Here is a 22,343-nt window from a genome sequence, read left to right on the forward strand (position 1 = left end):
TCACAAATTAATCACATGAAAATTCAGTGGTGCTTGCCCGGGTTTGAACCCACGATCATCGGTTAAGATTCACATGTTCTTACCACTGGGCCATCTCGGCTTAACAGAGTATATTTTTATAAATGGTTATTATTTATTATAATTACATTATTTTTGTATCTGTTTGTTAAGATCGATAGTAATGCACATCCTTTTAACTAAATCAAAGTACAATTTACGGCACGTTGATATATTTTCTTATATCCGCCATTATACAGCTCCTAAGGAACGTTACATGAAGCTTAACATATTTAACTATACAAATTCTCCAGCTTTATAATATGTTTATTATTCGAGAAAGATACAGATAACAAATAAACTTAAAAAGCAAAATCTTATCTTTGTACAAAATTTTCGAGATACGCGAAATAAATTTATTTATATACAAATTGCTCATTTAGGATATTATATAATGTTACATAATAAGATATTATAATATAAATATATATGTCACCGTAAATTGTAAGAGCCGTTAGTTTATAATAAAAGACAATATGGAAACTGTCAAATGTTTGTGAGCAGCGTTTAAAATTTCAGTGTTCATCATTCATACTTTTTCAACGATTTATAATCTGCTTAGATTATAAATGAACGCATCTTAAAATTAACAGTAACACAATAGTCTGAGACTTTTGCAATAATAAAAAAAAAAAAATAGTCTGTGCAAAATGTCAGCTCGATCGATTAGAATGAATTGGTTCAAAATTTCGATGGTCGATTTAACTCATCCCAAACATATTGGTGAAATTGAATAGCTCATAACTGTGGGCGAATTCTACTGATAACGATTACAATACGTTCCCGATTCAATTTCAATCCAACTTTGACAACTGGCAGATATTCCGAGGCAATGAAGAAGTCACCTGGTTTCTACGACGTCAAATGCAAACCAATACTATCACGATCAAATTTAATCCTTAAACTAAAATTGTAATGCTAGTAATAAACATGCAAGTGCATTAGAATAAGATTAAAATAAATTAAAGATGGGATACACCAAGAGCACACACAACAAGTCTGTGATACAAATATCTAAAAAAAATGCACTATACCTACTAACGACATAAAATAGGGGCCAATTCTTCGAATCTATAATGATTACGATACGTTCACGATTCAATTCACTGGCTTTGTGCAAGCTCGTCTGGGTAGGTACCACCCACTCATCAGATATCCCACCGTGAGTGAGCCAGTGTAATTGCAGGCACAAGGGACATAAAATCTTAGTTCCTATGGTCGGTGGCGCATTGTCTATGTAAGCGACGGTTGATATTTCTTACAATGCTAATATCTAAGGGCGTTTGGTGACCACTTACCATCAGGTGGCCCATATGCTCGTCCGCCGTCCTATTCTATAAAAAAAAATCCAATCAAACTTTGACTACTCTACATTTATTGAGATCGGAACCGAACCGATATGATGTTAAAATATACCGTTGTGTCAAAATCAAACTTAATTGTTAACTTTTATGACAACAGTCGAAAATTAAATTAAAGAATAGGAAAACGGATAAACGGCAACGATCACGCTTCGATTCGATTGCGATAAAGTGACAATTTGTTAGTAGAATCATCCCGCTGGTTTGTAACGCGTTTATATACCTAAAGCGAATGAAGTCGCGAGCCATCGCTTCATATAAATGCGTCATGTTAATAAAAACTTGGTTTTGGTAAAGTAATCATTTTTAAATAATCGCTTGTCAGACGTCGATGACCACTAATCGTTTCGTTTATTAAGATCACTGTGACGCAGGAAAATTACAAGACCCGAACTTTCCAGAATTACACACACATATATATGTGTATATTATAATATTAGTATATAACTTTTAGTTATGTTATTTAGTATATAAATTTATATGTATATATAAAATTATTTATGTACTAAATATTATATTATTATATTAACGTCAAACGAATCGTTTTATTTAATCGTAAGAATTATTTATTTAATATTTGAAACAAATAGAACAATAACATATAAATAATAAATAATATTAAAATAACACAAAAACTAATCAAGTTTCCATTAACCCATACTAATATTATGTAAATGTTTGTTTGTTAAGACAAAAAGCTTTATTATTAGCGAGTAACATAGTATACCGTACCGTAACAGCCTGTGAATGTCCCACTGCTGGGCTAAAGGCCTCCTCTCCTCTTTTTGAGGAGAAGGTTTGGAGCTTATTCCACCACGCTGCTCCAATGCGGGTTGGTAGAATTCACATGTGGCAGAACTTCAGTGAAATTAGACACATGCAGGTTTCCTCACGATGTTTTCCTTCACCGTAAAGCACGAGATGAATTATAATCACAAATTAAGCACATGAAAATTCAGTGGTGCTTGCCCGGGTTTGAACCCACGATCATCGGTTAAGATTCACGCGTTCTTACCACAGGGCCATCTCGGCTTTTTTATATATATAACATAGTATGTATTTCATTAAAAAAAAAAATAGAGATCCAATAAAATACAATAAAAAGTATCAAAAATTATCACTGATCAACTGAACAACCGGAAGAAGGTCGGGGCGGGCCGTTAGTAAGTAACAAAGAAGAAGCAGAAAGTAAAGAGAGAGACAGCAAAATCAAAACCAATTAATAACAGTAGTTTACTATCTGTAATATGAATACATTATAGTTAGATTTTGCGGAAATTGTTTGGTTAGGTAGCAGGAGATCCTCGAAATCAAGAGAGCTCCCCGAGAAGGAGGAGTACCACTTACCTTTTTTACTCAAACAACCCCTTAGACCATCTATCATATCATATCTGACGAGCCGGTTGGTGTGGTTGGTAGAACACTTGCCTTTGCCAATCGGTAGAACGCCGAAGGTTGTGGTTTCGATTCCCACTCAGGTCAGACATTTGTGTGCATGAACATGTCTGTTTGTCCTGAGTCTGGGTGTAATTATCTATATAAGTATGTATTTACAAAAGAAAAGTAGTATATGTAGTATATCAGTCTGGTTTCCATAGCACAAGCTCTGTACAAGCTTAAATTGGGATCAGATGGCCGTGTGTGAAAAATGTCCCAGGATATTATTATTATTATCATTTTTTCCAATCGATATCTTTTTTTTTATTATATGTATGCGGACTGGCAAATCACCAAATGGTCAAGTGGTGGCCCATAGACATGACAGAACGACGATGTCAGAAATATTAACCATTCCTTACATTGCCAATGAGCTACCAACCTTGTGAACTAAGCAACACTGGCTCACTTACCTTTCAAACAGAAACACAACAATAAGTATTGCTGTTTAGCGGTAGATTGTCTGATGAGTGGGTGGTACCTGTCCATAGGGGTTTGCACAAAGCCCTATACCACAATACAGATGACCTTAAGTAGGATGCGAGAGCCGACTGGAATTTTGGGTATTTGTAAAAGGCTCAGGTCCAGCTGTGGACTACGATTGGCTGAATGATGATGTTGACCGAATATAATAAGGAGAGGAAATCAAACGAATAAAAGGTAAAATAATAATATGCAGGTCGATCTGTTACAATTAAAGATGGTGAGCAAGATTAAATTTGCATCACTTCGTGATCAGTCTTAAAGCACTAATGCGCCCCTAAATCTTACTGCAATTGTTACCGCAATCGCTTTCCGCTCTCGCAGCAGCGGAATCATGTGAAGTATAGCTTGATTCCGCTCCAGTTGCAACACAACTCGTCATTAACGTACCCGTTGAGACTCGGTGCGTAAAGTGTAAACGGGGTGATAAATATATAAAATTATATTTTTCTTTTTTTATATAGAATAGGATGGCGGACGAGTATATGGGCCACCTGATGATAAGTGGTCACCAACGCCCTTAGACATTGGCATTGTAAAAAAAGTCAACTATCACTTACATAGCCAATGCGCCACCAACCTTGGGAACTAAGATTGCATGTCCCTTGTACCTGTAATTACACTAGCTCACTCACCCTTTAAACCGGAACACAACAATATCAAGTACTGCTGTTTTGCGGTAGAATATCTGATGAGGGCGGTACCTTGCCAGACGAGTTTGCACAAAGCCCTACCACCAGTGGTATATAAGACGTAATATTGGAGTAGTAACAAATAGTAGATTTATATGTGTTATTGATTGCCTCGTTGGTCTAGTGGCTGGATTTAAGGCCGCATATCCTGAGTCAAAGTTCAAATATCAAAAGATAAAAATTTATTGGGTTTTTCGATCGAAAATTCGCAGAAGCAGACACAAGTCTTGAAGTTAAAGTTGTGTAGAATCGCATACCTTCAAAAGTATGTACACACTACGCCTGAACCCTCACCGAGCGTGTCGGATTTGCCGTTTAGATTATGAGTATGAGAAAATTGACAGTTAACATAACTGTCAATTTTCTCATACTGTCAGCACTTATGTTGTGCACTATATGTCCCGCGCAGATGGCTGATCTACCTTGAAAAAGACCGTGACCGTCATCGGCAACACATAATCATGAAAATACAATCAATTCGTTGTTTTATTGACGGCAAAAAAACAAACCTAAGAACTGCGACAGTTGCTAAAAATTACGCACGATATCAAAACAATTACGTTAAAGCTATAAGCGTTTTATTTCCTAGATATTACTAGGAAAAACGTCATAATAGACTAAGACGCTAACTATGATAAAAAATCATTCTCGACATGCGTCACAATGCTTAATACTATACGCTTAATCGATGTGTTATATATCAACTTGATTTCCTATATATAGTTATGACTAGCTGACCCGTGCACTTCGTTGGGCGGTAAACATTTTTACTTGTGATGAAATTATGAGTGCGGTTCGGTTAGTACTGAGTGCTATGGTTTATTTCCTGACTGTCAAAAGTCGCGTAGCCGAACATTAATCAAATTGTCTCGCATATTCGATATTTTAAATTATCTCTTAAACTATGCAACGACAAAACATAGTGTAAAAAATAATTGTATCTAAATAAAATTTCCTGGTGATGAAGCAATTTATTTCTAAATAGATTGACGTGTTATATATGAAAAAAACCGTCTAATAAAAATATTACTCTATAGATTTCGATACGGTCGCGGTTCCAATCCTATATTCGTCGTATATCGTATTATCTCTTTAACCATTTGTCCAAATTATATGCAGTAAAAGGAAAGTCTTTTATTTTAAGCATTTTGATAAGAATTCATAATTGTTGATATGACCAATAAACATGACCTAACGATTTAAATTATTTTTTTAATATAAAAAACTACATTTTGTGACTTAAATATAAAAGTTAGACATGCTGTCGGTGACTTTTTTGTAGGCATTATCAAGCTCTACAACTTTTCTTTAGAACTCAATCATATTTCGCTCATCGTTAAGGCAGCGTTCGTAAGAAACGTTTCCGTTCGACCGTTTTTCTCCGACTTACTTTGCAAATCCGACTACCACGAAAAAGTCTTTTAATTTTTCGGCTTAATATATTAAAGTTTAAGACACTCACAAATAATGTAGATTTCTATTGGTAAAATAATTTTCAAAATCGTTTCAGTAGATCCAGAGATTACCCCCCACAACCTCACAAACGTTAACTCTTTATAATATTTGTATAAGATATTTTTAGATTAGATACCAGACAAAACAATCTAGTTTTTACATATAATTAAAACAGTTTTCAAATATATAATTCTCGGTAGTTAGAACACCAGAATCTGAACGAAGGTTATCAGTTCCAACTCGGGCAAGTGAATGAATTTTCATATCCTTAATTATGTGTTTATATTGAAATTAAAAAATTATGAGGAAACCTTCGACCTGATAAAAATTGTAACATAATATTTATAAAACTACAACTTATTTCAAATACCCACATTTAAAACCAACCTAGGACACAATTCTGGTATACCTCGAATATGTAGACAATACAATGAAATCGCAAAAAGCAACAACTTGGATATTGCCATTAATCTAAGCACATATAAAAATAATCTTAAGCAATATTTAAAATAAAGTTCATACGTTATTCACTCATTCTATTTGTATTTTTAATATTTTTTCTTTGTATTACTTTTATTTTTTAGCTTTTCCAAATTTCATTTCTAAATTTTAGTCATTTAACATAAGTTCTGTTTTTTGTTTTAGTTCTTTAAGTCATATCAAAAGTGATTTAAAGAAATTTGTTAAGTTCTTAATTTTAATTTTTTCTATTTATATTAGCTGTTACTTAGTTATATGTGATGGATGCTGTGGTTTCCTGTAAATGAGAGAGCACATAGATTTATAAGTCGCATATTATATTAAAGCTTGTCATGTGTATTCCTTGTTGGAGATCCTAATATAATAAAATAAAATCTACCAATCTGCATTGGAGCTGCGTGAAGGAATTATCCTTTTCTTCAAAGGAGAAGCCGTTCAGCCCAGCAATAAGACATTTGCACTTATAATCTATAGCAATTTTGCCATAATTATTAATATTTTTAGTTATAAATAAAGCAGAAACAGCTTACGTATTTTTATGGGTATTTAATTTATAGGTAGGCGGACGGGCAAATGCCACCTGATATTAAGTGGTCACCCAACGCCCAAAGACATTGGCGATATATAATACTAACCATTATTTGCAACACCAAATTGCCAATCTTGGGAACGAAGATATTTTGTCTCTTGCGCCTGTACACTAGCTCACTCACCCTTACCTCAACAATACTAAGTATTGCTGTTTAGCGGTAGAATATAAAATAAAATTATAAAAGACACACTCAATATATTATGCAAATCTTATAAAAACCTCAATGTCTTTGTTTTTATAAACGACACATCAACATATAAAGCGTTTCTCGTTTACCTAGAACTTATATATTAGGCACAAAGGAAGGTCTCACAGCCTTCGAGAAACACATCTCTAAATAAATAATATTCAATCATTTTTATAATATATATAGGACGTATATATACATACATTTGACGAGCCGGTTGGCGTGGTTTGTAGATACCTTGCCTTTCACGCCGAAGGTTGTGGGTTCGATTCCCGCCCAGGATAGACATTTGTGTGCATGAACATGTCTGTTTGTCCTGAGTCTGGGTGTAATTATCTATATAAGTATGCATTTACAAAAGAAAAATAGTATATGTAGTATATCAGTTGTCTGGTTTCCATGGCACGAGCTCTGCTTAGTTTGGGATCAGATGGCCGTGTGTGAATAATGTCCCAGGATATTATTATTATACATTACAATAGTTAAATATTTATCGATATGCTTGAGGAAAACGCTTAAAATTAATATGTTATTTATAAGATTAATTATTATTACTATGTGACAAATTAATTACACTAATAACTTTGTTTATTACTGAGAAAAAGATCTATCGCGGACACTTCTTTATACTTTATTAAGTAACTCAAGCTGTTTGTTAGTGCTGAAAAAATCCACGTAAATGTGGTAAGGCTTTGTGCAATCTCGTCTGGGTAGGTACAAACCACTCATTAGATATTCTGCCGCTAAACAGCATTACACAGTATTGTTGCGTTCCGGTATGAAGGGTGAGTGAGCCAGTGTAACTATAGACATGAGGACATAATATCTTCGTTCCCAAATTTGGCGGCACATTAGCGATCTAAGGCATAGTTAATATTGCTTACATCGCTAATATCTATGAGCGATAGTGACCATTTAACATCAGGTGGCCCATTTGCCTGCCGTATACCTATAGCATATATGTTTTGTCTCACAATAATATACTGTACAATAATAATATACAAAAATATTCCATAAAATTGTATATATATATATATATATATATATATATATATAGTATGCATATCAGATTTTATGGAATATTTTAAATATAAATACAATTATTTCTTATTATATATATGTGTAAAGAAATAATTAATAAGTAATTATATTTCTTTAATGTTTGATAACTTTTCATTGATACTGACGTTTATGTTTCGTGTAATAATTTATATATGATATTTAAAAAAAATTAGAAATGACATTTAAAAAAAGATTTGATAATTATTGAGTAAGAAAAGTAATAACGAATTGTGAGGAAAAACGGAATAATAAGCTTTAAATGTGGTTAAGATAATTTTTGGCAATAGTGTGTACGCGTAATTTTATTTATTTATTTATTTATTTTATTAAGGACCATCAGCAGTCACCACGCTTTTACATAAGATAATAAAACAAACACATTCAACTTACATAAAATGTGCGACTCCTAAAGACGGCCACAACATGTATTTTAAGGTAAAGTATAAACAGATTATAGCATAAGCAATATTTTTATAATACTAAATTACTAAAAATTGTTACTACATTTCTATAGAAAAAAAAAACAATAAAAATAAATAAATAATAATAATTAATAACATTGAAAATAAAGCCGTAAATATTATAATTAACGAGTGCACTCATTTCATTTATCACATTAAAAATATATAATAAAATAATTTAAATAAGAAAACAATAAATAGTAATTAATTAAAAATTTCAAAATTTAAGTTGAATTATAATAATAACTTTAAATACATTTTTTCATTAATTTCTTAAACTAACATGCTTGCAACATATGTTTTTTTGTAATTGTTTATTAATGGAGTCCTCAAATATGTCAACTTCAACGGGTGCGTCTTACCGGTTATGACCTACGGAGCCGAGACGTGGACACTGACAGTGCGTTTGGTCCACCATTTTAAGGTCGCTCAGCGAGCTATGGAGAGGGCTATGCTCGGAGTTTCTCTGAAGAATCCCAAATGTGGTGATCCGACAGAGAACCAAGGTTATCGACATAGCCCAAAGGATTAGTAAGCTGAAGTGGCAGTGGGCTGGACACATATGTCGCAGAACCGACGATCGTTGGAGTAGACGCGTTCTGGAGTGGAGACCACGCCTTGGCAAACGTAGCGTAGGACGCCCTCCAGCTAGGTGGAGTGACGATATACACAAGGTGGCTGGCAGCGGTTGGAGATTAAGAGCTGAAAATCGAGCTCAGTGGTGTGCCATTGGAGAGACCTATGTCCAGCAGTGGACGCGAAAACAATGATGATGATGATGATGATGATAGAATTAACAGGTTACTATTTGAAAGATTCGATTTAAGCTCGGGAGGCAGAACTGATCAGTAAAAAGAACAAATTTGAACACCGCAGAAAACGGTTGTGTAATGTCAGAAAGTGATATGCGACATTGACCATTATAATCATAACATTTCAAGAACACACGCATCAAAATTGTAAATCACCATAAGTTTGTTGTCAACATTTCAATAACAATGTAATTTTTTACAGAAATGCACTGCTGGCACAATCATTATATAAAATGTGAATACTAACCAAATTCGATATCTGATTTATTTTGAAAGGGCAATTTTGCGAGTTTCTTTTCGTTGTGTATATTGATAATATTTCGTTGTATATATAAAAGATTTTTTACTTGTCATCACTACATATTAAGAAACAAAGTCCACTGCCTGCCTGTCTGTGTGTACGCGATAAACTCAAAAACTACCAAACGGATTTTTATACGGTTTTCACCAATTAACGGAGTGATTCACGAGGAAGGTTTAAGTGTATAATTCATTAAGTTTTTTTTATAAATTGACTGAAATGTGACGATAAATATTGAAGATATCGAAAATACTCATGCTGACTGGGAGTTTTACTGACGTCTGCCGCGTAAACAATTAGAGTTATAAATATTACGATATGAACTACCCGTGCGAAGCCGGGATATGTAGCTAGTATCGGTATAAACTTTTATTTTACAGCAATCTCTATTATCCTTGAACTAAGAGTTGAAATAATTATAATAAAAGATAACAATAAATATTACTTACATAAGAATATTGGATGTTGAAGCCAAGATGGCGCCGTGGTTGGAACAAGTATATCTTAACTGAAGCTGAAAAAAGCACGTTCAAACCAGTGCAAGCAACATTAAATTTTCATATGATTAAAGTATTCAATTCACCACGCGCTTGGCTGTGTAGGACAACATCGTGATGATACCTGCATGTGTCGGTTGAATTTCTGCCACATGTGTATCCATAAACCCGCATTTTAGCAGCGTGGAATGAAATACGACCCATGCGTTCTCTTCTAAATAAATAATATCAGGCTTTTAATCGCGTTAACATTATATCTTTTTTGTCTTTTTTGTACAATTATGTCGCTTATATACGATTTAATTTTTCTCTTGTCTGTGTTTGCTTATAAATGGAATTTATAATGAGTATTTTGAGGCAGGCAACATTAACTTAAAAAAATCGTGACAATTATTTATCTGTATATCTTTGACATTTACTTACAGCTTATTTATTTCTTTTCATGTATAGTTGCATTAAAAATATTTTCTACAATTTTGATTTTAAAATGGACAAACTCTATTTTTAGCTACATCTTAAGATCCCTACAAAGTGTAATACTTAATATCCAAAGGAAATAAATATTGCCATGTGTTTTTTTTACATAATCTTTTGAGATCAAACAAAGGTATCGCTAAGTCGCCGGGACTAGTTATAGTAAATACCTAAATATTATAAATTATTAATGTAATGAAAAATTGAAAACCAATAGATAATAAATGAACATATAGTTTAATAAATAATTAATAAAATTAATATTTTTTTGTAAATTAATAATGTATATGTATATTGAATCAATTACTTGCCATAAATTGATGATTTATGATGTTACTTTAATTGTTGAAATCAAATTTAAATATTTTAATGACATTGTTTATATTTATGTTCATTAATATTATTGTAATTTAACTTCTTGATTTTATTTATTTTTTTTTTAACTTTGTAATTAGTCGATTTGATTGTACTCGTAGATTGCATTGTATTTTTGTCTCTTTCTGTTGTCTTTTTTACACGCATACTCTAACATTTGTACTATTTTTAAGTGGAAACTTTATTGGTTTATGATTTAGTAATAATTCCTTAATTCTATGTAATAACACACTGTATGTTTCCCAAATATAAATAAAATAAAATAAAATATTTGCATTTTTAATAAATATTCTTCAAACAAACTTTATAATATATATAATATATTATATATAATAAATTATAAATTAATATCATCAATTTATAATTTTAATCATTACTTCTTTAAGTATTTTTTAATTATATAAAACATGAATAATAATATTATTGGTAAAAAATATTACCGTAAGTTTTTTGCTATGTCAATAAATCTAATTATCAGTCGTATTGTGTGCTATTGTTTAGCTTTGCTTAATGAGCAAGTTTTATTTTCAAACAAAAGGTGTAAACTAGTACTGCCATCTGTTGTACTAAATTGTGATGTCCAAGAGATGGCGCTGTTCGTCTAAAGATACTGGTGGTGGTGGAATTTAATATAATTAATAAACGATCAATGACTTTTTGGATGATGTGCAATCATCAATAAAGTCACCTTAGGAATAAAACGATCGCCTCCAGATCGTTAAAAATTGAAAAATATAATTTTATTTGTTTATTAAGGAACTATGTACAGTCATTTTTATAACATATAAAATAAAAATTAAAAAATACTTAAAAAATTTATAACAAAAACACGCCATATAAAAGATTGTCCTGTGGCATTGTGCCCAAGACGCTGGCACTATTGCCTCTGCATTTCATTATTGTATAAAACCTATAATTGTAAATTAAGAGATGAAAAGAAAAAATGCCGCTGAATTCTTTCTCCGGTTCTTCTCACGTCTGAGGTATTTATTTCTTTAGTTTATCAATAAGAAAATGCTGACGCTTCTATATTGAACTATATTTACTTTTTTTTTTATAGGATAGGAAAGCGGACGAGCATATGGACCACCTGATAGTCAGTGGTCACCAACGCCTTTAGACATTGGCATTGTAAGTAATGTCAACCATCGCTTACATATCCAATGCGCCACCAACCTTGGGAACTAAGATTTTATGTCCCTTCTGCCTGTAATTACACTGGCTCCCTCACTCTTCAAACCGGAACACAACAATATCAAGTACTGCTGTTTTGCGGTAGAATATCTGATGAGTGGGTGGTACCTTTTTTTTATAGAATAAGAAGGCGGACGAGCATATGGGCCACCTGATGGTAAGTGGTCACCAACGCTCTTAGACATTGGCATTGTAAGAAATGTCAACCATCGCTTACATATCCAATGCGCCACCAACCTTGGGAACTAAGATGTTAGGTTACAACTGGTGGTAGGGCTTTGTGCAAGCTCGTCTGGGTAGGTACCACCCACTCATCACTCTGGTAGGTTCCCAAGATTGGTGGCGCATTGGTGATGTAAGCAATGGTTAACATTTCTTACAATGTCAATGTCTATGGGCGTTGATGACCACTTACCATCAGGTGGCTCACATGCTCGTCCGCCTTCCTAGTCTATTAAAAAAAAGAATAAAGATTTTTGACTTAGACTATGCTCTTGCTAGTAAGAAATAGTTATTACGTTAAATAATGAGAAAACATTTTCAATCGAAAAGGGTTACATTGATTAATAAGTTTTATGTGACTTTTTTTTTATAAACTTTATCTGAAGGTTTAGCTTTATAGGAAGGATTGATCGTTGCCACTTTTAATAATTTTTTTTTTTTTTTATAGAATAGGAAGGCGGACGAGCATATGGGCCACCTGATGGTAAGTGGTCACCAACGCTCTTAGACATTAGCATTGTAAGAAATGTCAACCATCGCTTACATATCCAATGCGCCACCAACCTTGGGAACTAAGATTTTATGTCCCTTGTGCCTGTAATTACACTGGCTCACTCACCCTTCAAACCGGAACACAACAATATCAAGTATTGCTGTTTTGCGGTAGAATATCTGATGAGTGGGTGGTACCTACCCAGACGAGCTTGCACAAAGCCCTACCACCAGTTAAGATTTAATTATTTCAGATACAATTAACGATGTACTCTGGTATTGTGAATTGAGTTAAATCGTAGTTATTACCCACTCATCATTAAATATTATGCTACTACACACCAATACATATTAGATGTTTTTGTAGCAGAGGCACAAGAGACGTAACTTCTTCGATCTCAAGCTTAGTACGTAAGTTAAGGTTAATATTTCTTACAGCGCAAATTTTTGACGACCAATTGCCATAATATTGCACATTTTCCAATCTGCTATATATAAAAAAAGACATGGACAACGAGATTCGATTCGAGTTCGAGATTGTTTTTATTTATTTTTATTACTGTTTTTCTTAAACTAAAGTCAAAACAATTTGTTTCGATATCTCGCACACCAATTACAACGATAAATTATGAAAATATAACATACTTATATGATATGTCAGATATAATAAATTTAAGCGGGTATACGACGTCACTTATTAGAGTAGCAACACTACGTGATGTATGTCATATAGGTTGGTCGGTTGTTACGCGTCAAGTGTGAAAATATAAGATGGGTGCTTATTTATAATAAAAACGCCGCACCTTGTTCAGAACTCCGAGTTTTCGTGGAGCAGTTTTTATAACAGCCTCGATGTAATCCCTTGAACTAAGGTCGCAGCGAACGTCAATCCCCAGCATGACGATTTTGCTTTGTATCACCAGTGGTGTGCCACAGAGGGAGGGAAGAGGGGAAAATGGTGACTTTTTCGCTGTGAGAGCGCATACCTGTGTTTTCTCGGTATTAAACTTAACAAGATTATTAGAGCCCCATTTGGCGATGAGTTCTAACGTCCTATCGAGTTCAATGACAAGATCCTCCCGCCTCTCCTCAATTCCCGCTCGCCCAGCCACTGCACGTATCATGCACTGCAATATCGTCTGCATAGCAATGTATTATTACAAGAGAGAGCATATCATTAATATGCAAAAGAAAGAGTGTGGGAGATAGCACAGATTCCTGGGGGACCCCAGCATTCACTACATAGAATTGTGAAGCGCAACCATCAACTAAAACACAAAGGCTACACTTGTGTAAGAAGCCATATATAGGAGACTATATGCCAGGAACTTGGAGATAAGACTTCTGTGCCAGACCCTGTCGAAAGCCTTGGATATATCGAGGCTGACAGCCAACGATTCCCTATGCTTGTCGATAGCTTCACCCCAGAGGTGTGTTACGTACGCTAGAAGATCACCTGTGGACCGTTTTGATCGAAACCCGTACTGACGATCATTAATTAGACAGTGATCTTCTAGGTAATGGATCAGTTGGTTTTTTAGTATCCGTTCCATCACACAAAGCACTGAGGTGATAGCTTTATAGCTTTTACTGGTGGTAGAGCTTCGTGCAAGCTCGTCTGGGTAGGTACCACCCACTCATCAGATATTCTACCGCAAAACAGCAGTACTTGGTATTGTTGTGTTCCGGTTTGAAGGGTGAGTGAGCCAGTGTAATTACAGGCACAAGGGACATAAAATCTTAGTTCCCAAGGTTGGTGGCGCATTGGCTATGTAAGCGATGGTTGACATTTCTTGCAATGCCAATGTCTAAGGGCGTTTGGTGACCACTTACCATCAGGTGGCCCATTTGCTCGTCCGCCTTCCTATTCTATAAAAAAAAAAGGTATTGGCCGATAATTTGCCGGGTCAGACCGATCCTCTTTTTTGGAAACCGCTTGCACATTAGCTCTTCTCCAAGCCTCCGGCACACATCCCGAAAAGAGAGAAAGTTGGAACAGGCGCGTTAACACAGGAGGCAGCTCCGCCGCAGCTATTCCATCGGAATCGCTAGCTTTCCGTACATCAAGTGATTGCAGCTCCGCACGCACATCACGTTGTCTGATTTTGATGTCAGGCATCGTGTGGCCACATGAAGGTTGGTGGCAGCGCACTACAATCATCGATCGCGGAGTTATCGGCAAAGAGTTTAACCAGGGGATCGGCTTTCTCCTGTGGTTTGTGAGCTAGCGATCCATCCAGATTCCTGAGCGGTGGCAGCGAAGGTTGGCAGAAATTATTTTGCACAGACTTGGTCAGACGCCAGAAGCTACGGGAGCCCCTAAGATGTGAAACAAGGTCATGAACAATCTGTGCAATGCGCTGTGCATCCGCTCTCGTGTATGCCTCTTCCTACAGGACTTGGAGTTTTTGTTGTACTTTGCTTTCAGTCAATATTAGATGCCCCGCTAATGCAATCGTTGATCCATGCGCGATATACCGCCGGCTTAGATGATACAGTGTAAAATATGTTTAATCATTTTTATTTCGTAAGGAAATCGTATATAACACACCGCCCTGAGGAATCCCAGCCAGGTCATATACAAATAAATACACAAATGTATTGAAAACAATTCTTTATACGTATACTATGAGATAAAATTAACTTAACTAAAATAAAAACGTCAGATAAATCATTGACCTTCGCAATGTATATAAATTACATCGCCTTGAACTGAGACAAAAGTAGATAAACATTTACGATACTGCTATAATTAAGAATTTTTCTCCTTAACGGTATTCGATTTATTTTAAATTTCAAGGAGGCAGGCAGACTGGCAAATGGCCCACCTGATTGTTACTCGTTACCATTGCACATAGACATTGGCGGTATAGAAATATTTTATTATATCACCAACGCATCACCAACGTTGGGGACTAAGATACTACGTCACATGTGCCTGTAGATACACAGAAGGTTGTGGGTTCAAGACATTTGAGTGCATGAACATGTCTGTTTGTCCTGAGTCTGGGTGTAATTATCTATATAAGCTTACAAAAAAAAAGTAGTATATGTACTATATCAGTTGTCTGGTTTCTATAGTACGAGCTCTGCTTAATTTGAGATCAGATGGCCGTATGTTAATAATATCCCAGGATATTATTCCACCGAGAAGAACCTGCAAGAAACTATTTGCTCTTTTCCATCGATTTAATAACATATATATGTTAATGAAGTTAACATAATTTATATATCGTGATTAAAAATAAGCGAATACTAATTTTTACGTCTTTTTATCATCCGTTTAATTTTGTATTGAGTAAGTAATATGCGTTGTTTACTAATATATATATTTTTAATTAATTCATAGATTAGATAGTGATGCTGGCCGGTAATTAAAAAAAACATGTACGCACATTAAAATTATGCAAATACAAAATACAATATTAATAATTTATATATTATTTAAAGTTAAAATTACCAACATTTTTTTTGTGAGAATCTACTTTACTCCCGCGTCTTCGCCCGCGATATAGGAGACAGACTATGAGATGAAAAAAGAAACTTCCTTGGAATTGAAGCTACTTGTGGTAGGGCTTTGTGCAAGCTCGTCTGGGTAGGTACCACCCACTCATCAGATATTCTACCGCAAAACAGAAATACTTGATATTGTTGTGTTCCGGTTTGAAGGGTGAGTGAGCCAGTGTAATTACAGGCACAAGGGACATAAAATCTTAGTTCCCAAGGTTGGTGGCGCATTGGCTATAAGCGATGGTTGACATTTCTTAGAATGCCAATGTCTAAGGGCGTTTGGTGACCATTTACCATCAGGTGGCCCATATGCTCGTCCACCTTCCTATTCTATAAAAAAAAAGCTTACTTCATATCAAATTTCATCAAAATCGGTTCAGTGGTTTAGCCGAGAAACCGTAACAAACAGACAGTTACTTTCGTATCTATAATATTAGTATAAATTTATTTAATTTGAAATGCATGATACAATTTAATGATGATGATGAAGATATCCTGAATGATTTTGATTTCGACCACAGCATTTTCAAGTCTAGACATAATCCAACACACAAGTTCACCCATAATCCTATGGAACGAAACACGACTGGAAAGAGTTCAGGCACAGTGACTGGATCAACGACTTTGCGTGCTATCTGAGTGTGTTCTGTAAATTGTCCATTTACAGAAACCATGCTGCTACTGACCGCGAATCGGCAAGCGCAGCGTAGGGCGGCCTCCAGCCAGGTGGACCGACGACCTTAAGAAGGTGGCGGGCACCAACTGGATGCGGAAGGCGGAGGACAGGGAGCTTTGGCGCACCTTGGGAGAGGCCTATGTTCAGCAGTGGACAACGATTGGCTGTTGATTGATTTTTTTTGCTGCTACTGAGAATTCCACGACGGAAAAACCTAATAAGCTTTTATTGGCTCGAGCCGGGGTTTGTACCCAAGACCCACAACCTCGACAAGAAAGAAATGTATTTATTTATTTATTATATCAACACAAACAAGAAGTACACTAATAAATACAATTGAGTCTTTAAACGTGACGTTATACAAATGAAGTGTCTCCTAAATTATAGGTGTTGCAAAATATGTCAACATTTCGAGTTAACAAAGAAATAATAATTTTAAAAATGAAAATATTTATAACAAATAGAAAAGACATTAACAATTAAATTATTATAAAAATATCACTTGATTGGTATAAAATGAATAAAATATAAATGTCTGAGAACATTTAAATTTTTTGAATATTAATTATTTGATTAAAAGCAAACAAAAGTAAGAGGTACATTTATACATAAAGAAAAAGATGTTAAAAACAAAAATTTATACATTATTTTTATACATTATTATTGAGGAAAAAAAAAGATATTTTTTTTACTAAACTGATTCAAATTGTCATTAAAAATATCAATTATAAGAGCTTCGTTTGACACTTTCTTATTGTTAATCATATTATTGAGCATTTTGTAGATATTATTAAAATCGATGATTAGCCTGTTTATTGGAGAGAAGCGCCCCTGACGGGAGTGAGTAAGTTTTTTATCAAAGGGATTATACACAGATGGTTTTGTGGCCTTTTTAGGAGCACGAATCATAATTTTAGAAAGGAGGTAACTACAGTCGATAGTTCCGTTCAATAACTTATATAGGAAAATGTTATCGAGGACGCGTCTACGATGGTAAAGAGAAAGAAGCTTAAAATGTGAGTCTATCTTCGTAACTTGGCAGCTTTTTAGCTAAATTTTGACTATAAGATAAATGCCATAAGAATCTTTTTTGTACATTTTCAAGTCTATTCTTGTAAATATCGCGAGGATTCCATACAATGCTACCGTATTCTAAAATTTTGCGAACTAAAGCAGTGTACAAAGTAGTTTTAATTTTACTTACGTACTTTTTAAAATCCCTACAATTTCGTATAACTACATTAAACTGTTCAATTGATATTTTTAATCGTCGACGGTATTGTATTTGTGGTATCATTAAAATAAACCACTAACATACTAAGAGTAAATAATGGTCACTTCATGCCTCAGTGATATTCCTATTTTTCCTTCCAATTATGCTTTAATCTGTCACTGAATATTTTTTATTATTATAATAACATACAATTTCCTTGTGCTTTGTCGTAACATATTATATGTCTGTTTATTTTCAAAATTTCCATCGGATTTTTAAAATGCTGTCATTGTGGTCAACGTATCGATATCCGTTTTAAAACTTTAAAGTATAATATTATGATAAAGTACAACGAGATCAGTACTTGTTCGAAAAAAAAACCTCTTCTCTTTGTAGTAAAAACAGTTTTCAATTTCTTTGTTTGCAAGTTCTTGCATTTGTCTAAAAAGTCTTCATCAACAACACAGCATCATACCTTCACTAGTTTTTGTTGCGAGCGGTGCTCATTGAAAGCGAACGTCGTGAGGAGAAAATAGAAACCTACATGAATTAGTGGAGTTCCTAAGACATGTACTATTTAATATAAACTATACATTGTTGATGAATATGGTAAAACTAAATTTCTAGTAGTACTAGTATATTTATCCTATATACTTTTCTGTATCCCTGACAGCGTGTATGCAAAATTTCATGATAATCGGTTGTGTAGTTAAGAAGTAAAGCCGTAGCAAACAACCGAACAAACTCACTTTCGCCTTTATAATGTTAGTAAGGTTTTATTGGTAAATAATAACACAATTATTATTCTTACACATAAATACATAACAAATATTCATTTTGTGAGCTTTAGAGTGATGTAAATTGTTGTTGTCCCACGCGGAAACAGTGGACACTAGCAAGCCCCAAATACCCCCTATTTGGGGCTTGCCAGTGTCCATGGCACCGAGTGCGCCCCGAACATCTGTATACCTACTAAAAAACCAGCGTTACCCTTTCCGTCTCAACGAGGAGCACCACGGGATTGCTTGCGCATGCTACCGTGACGCTCTGACGATAGTAGCAGAGCCTTGCGCAAGTTTACTCATCATCTATCATCAAACAACAATATTCAGATTCACGTTTCCTGTTGTATTATGGTTTAAAGCTTGAAGCCAGTGTAACTACAAACACAAAGGATAAAACACCTTAGTTCCAAAAATTCCATTCCATTGACAATGTAATTGATTGGTTAATATTTCTTACAGAGCTACTTCGGGTAGCAGTTACCTACCTTTATTGCTAGACTGCCTACCTATTTAAAATTTAAAAAAAAAAACAGTAGTTATCCGTTAATAGCTTCGCTATGATATGACGTTATCCTTATCAATATAACATGTAATATTTTTATCTTATGATGTTTTTTTTTTATAATTACATCATAATAATGGTTAAATTATTCTTATTTAAAATATAATGAACGTAAGATTGTTTACATTATATATAAACGATGAAGAGAAGTGAGCTATACTGGAAATACCCACAAGGACAACACACGGGACACATAAGTACATATATAATACATATATACAAGAATATGAAATTCAAGCTTGTCACGTCAATAGTCTTATAGCGTAACTACGAAGCGGAATAGTGCTATTCTGTGTGAACTCACTTCATTACTCACCAGTGAAATGCTGACAACCGTCTTATGGTATATACTATTTTGATGCGTGTATTCGTGTAATGTTATGATTATTATGGCCAATATCACATATCTCTTTTTGATATTTCACGACCGTCTTCTGTGATGAGTTTCGACTTTGTTCTTACATAATAGCTCTACTGCTTATATATATATATTTTTTTTTATAGAATAGGAAGGCGGACGAGCATATGGGCCACCTGATGGTAAGTGGTCACCAACGCTCTTAGACATTGGCATTGTAAGAAATGTCAACCATCGCTTACATATCCAATGCGCCACCAACCTTGGGAACTAAGATTTTATGTCCCTTGTGCCTGTAATTACACTGGCTCACTCACCCTTCAAACCGGAACACAACAATATCAAGTATTGCTGTTTTGCGGTAGAATATCTGATGAGTGGGTGGTACCTACCCAGACGAGCTTGCACAAAGCCCTACCACCAGTAATTTATATACTAATACCTAAGTTAAATGAAATAAGTTTTATGTGGAGTTTTATAAATTTCGTAAGCATTACATTATATATATTATTCATGAGTTCTATAACTATTGTGTAAGTAATAAAAAAATATTAAAACTTTATTCGGGTCAAAACGTTACTTTTTATACATATAACACAAACACATACACACATACATGTATATATATCTATAAAAATATTATAAATGAGAAAGCAAATCTTTAAGTCTGACTATCTGTAACGCTTTCACGACTAAACTATATAATACATTATATAATATATACACCTATTATGATAAAATTTGGTATGAATCAAGCTTGAACCCCAAGAAAGTTATTTTGTATACCTAACTAACCACTGTAACTAGTTTGTCTCGCTGCTACATTATTTTTATATATATAGAATAGGTTGGCGGACGAGCAAATGGGCCACCTGATGGTAAGTGGTCACCAACACCCATAGACATTGGCATTGTGAGAGATGTTAACCATTTCTTACATCTCCAATGCGCCACCAACCTTGGGAACTAGGATGTTATGTCCCATGTACCTGTAATTACACTGGCTCACTCACCCTTTAAACCGGACCACAACAATACCAAGTATTGCTGTTTTGCGGTAGTATATCTGTTGTTTAGGTGGTATCTACCGAAACGAGATGCACAAAGACCTACCACCGGTAAAATCTACTGAACCGAACCGAACCGAAACAGCCTATGAATGCCCCACTGCTGGGCTAAAGGCCTCCTCTCCTCATTTTGAGGAGAAGGTTTGGAGCAAATTCCACCACGCTGCTCCAATGCGGGTTGGTGGAATACACATGTGGCAGAATTTCAGTGAAATTAGACACATGCAGGTTTCCTTACGATGTTTTCCTTCACCGTAAAGCACGAGATGAATTATAATCACAAATTAAGCACATGAAAATTCAGTGGTGCTTGCCCGGGTTTGAACCCACGATCATCGGTTAAGATTCACGCGTTCTTACCATCTCGGCTTTTTCTAAAAAATCTACTGGGCCAATCACATTCCGGTGGAATCTACATTCCAGACAGGTGACAGAATTAAATTTAATGTAATATTGTAAAACAACGATTCAAAAGTGCTCGCAAAACTTTCTTGAAGTATATAGTTTGATTTAATTCGAATAAGCCCCACTTCTTATCAAAGGAAGAGGAGGTTTCAGCCTAGCAGTGGGATATTCGAAGGCTGTTTCTTTTTATATAAACCTTAAATTTAGATTGAGACTACATTAATATATATAAAATGCGGCAATATAAATAAGTGCGCGCGGATGGTATTGTTTGCTCAAATTGAAATGGAACTAAAAAGGAAGTATACCCAGCCAAAAAAATAATTTTCCAAATCGGTTCATAAATAACACAGTTCTGGGGCATGAAACATTTAAAAAAATACAACTAAATTAACGAGATCCGCTTCCTTTTTGCGCAATTAAAAAAGCACAATAACATCTCTGCGGAGATACAGTTATAAAAAAAAAAGTATTTTGTTTTGATGTGGGTTTGAAATAACGTGATTTTCAATGGTATCCTTTGTGTGAGGCTATGACGTGTTTTGTAATAAATATATAATTTAACACGAAAAGTTGCATATCACTATATATTATAAAACAAAGTCCCCTGCGGCGTCTGTCTGTCCGAACTCGATAAGCTCAAAAACTACCGGATGCGTTTTTATACAGTTTTCACATAATATAGACTCAATGATTCACGTGGAGGGCTCAGGTATAATTTTTATTTAATATTTTGTATATAAATGTCAACATATAAAGCGTATGACGGGCCGGTTGGCGTGGTTGGTACACTGCCTTTCACACCGAAGGTGGTGGGTTCGAGTCCCACCCAGGACAGACATTTGTGTGCATGAATATGTCTGTTTGTCCTGAGTCTGGGTGTAATTATCTATATAAGTATGTATTTACAAAAGAAATTTGGTATATGTAGTATATCAGTTGTCTGGTTTCCATAGTACAAGCTCTGCTTAGTTTTGGATCAGATGGCCGTGTGTGAATAATGTCCCAGAATATTATTTATGAAATATTATTATTGAAATAGGTTGATTACGCTCCAATCCTTCTCCTCAAGAGTAGAATTGTCCTTTGCTTATCAATAGGACACTTTCAAAGCTGTTGCTTTTTTAACAATA

At 34.5% G+C, this 22,343-nt stretch overlaps 1 protein-coding gene across 1 annotated transcript in view; it reads right to left on the reverse strand.

Moving 5' to 3' along the window:
- Positions 1 to 22,343, reverse strand: part of LOC126778818 (lysosome membrane protein 2-like) — a 99,195-nt gene that overhangs the window by 57,074 nt on the left and 19,778 nt on the right. The gene's annotated exons all lie outside the window — the stretch shown is intronic.

The sequence above is a fragment of the Nymphalis io genome, chromosome 27 (genome assembly GCF_905147045.1).
Source record: "Nymphalis io chromosome 27, ilAglIoxx1.1, whole genome shotgun sequence".
Lineage (NCBI taxonomy): Eukaryota > Metazoa > Arthropoda > Insecta > Lepidoptera > Nymphalidae > Nymphalis > Nymphalis io.